A 1,233-nucleotide genomic window follows, 5' to 3' on the forward strand; every position below is an offset into this window, starting at 1 on the left:
CTTGGAGCAGCCAAGGAGGGAAATGAGGACAGCTCCAGCACCCAGCCTGGTCCCGTGGCTGTGAGCAAGAGCAGAAGTGTGGAATGTTCTGTCCCACAGCATCCCAGGCTCTGATATGGAATATTTAGTGCTTTTCCAAAGGGAAGGCCCACACTGAGGCCTCCTCCAGGCCTGGCTTGGAGCAGCCAAGGAGGGAAATGAGAACGGCTCCAGCGCCCAGCCTGGTCCCGTGGCTGTGAGCAAGCGATCTGTAGAATGTTCAGAAACCAATTAATAATTCAAAAATCACATTTAATCTCTCCACAGAGTAAAGCAGGAAACTGGGCTGGGCCTTGCTGCAAGGATCTAGGCTCTCCTGCAAAGTTTCCTGGTGGAATTTTGAGTTGCTCGCTTGCTCTTTGGTTACAGTTAAACAATTGGCAGACGTGGGGGCAGAAAATTGATTTTCTCATAGAAGAATTTGAGTGGTTTGAGCTTTTGGGGGGATTTCTGAGCATGTTTAAAAGTGCTGGAACCACTGAGATGTCATCTGGGGCACCCTTCCAGACTCCAGGTCTGCTGTGGAGCATCCTGGTGCCCAGAACAAGGAGATGGAGCACAGAAAAATGGAATTATCCTCCCTTAATGGGAAAATCAGCTGGAAAATATACAACCAACATTATCCTCTCCATCCCCATTACAGAAATGCACATTGAGTGAAAAGAGCAGGGGCAGCAGCAAATTTCTTATTCATCCTCAGCAAATATCCCATTGAAGTTTGCTGATAAATATTCCATTGAAGCCCGATTTGTGCTGGTTCAGAGTGGAGCAGCCCCCCCAGGCTGTGATCTGAGCTCTGCATGAGGCTGGAATGGAGACTTTATTTAAGACTGAGAAAACCCCACTTTTTTCCCACCGTGATGTTTGAAAAGAGCAGGAAATTATCCTGAAAGGGGAGCAGGTGTGGAATTCCAGGGACATCAGCAGCGCCATCAGTGACATCTGCAGGGCCTGAGCTGTGCAGAGTCACTGGTGAACAGGCCACAGATCCTTATCACTGCTGATAAGGCAGAGAGGCAGGTTTTGAGAGGAAATTGAATGAGAAATATCAGCTTTTCCTTTGCAAGCAGCACAAGCATGAGAAAGATCAGGCCAAGGTCAAAGCACCATTTTTTGCTCACTAATGTTTTTTAGAAATCAAATTATTTCTTCCTTCGCTTAACAATCAGACACGCTCCGAAACCAGACTCACAG

The sequence above is a fragment of the Molothrus ater genome, chromosome 24 (assembly GCF_012460135.2).
Source record: "Molothrus ater isolate BHLD 08-10-18 breed brown headed cowbird chromosome 24, BPBGC_Mater_1.1, whole genome shotgun sequence".
Lineage (NCBI taxonomy): Eukaryota > Metazoa > Chordata > Aves > Passeriformes > Icteridae > Molothrus > Molothrus ater.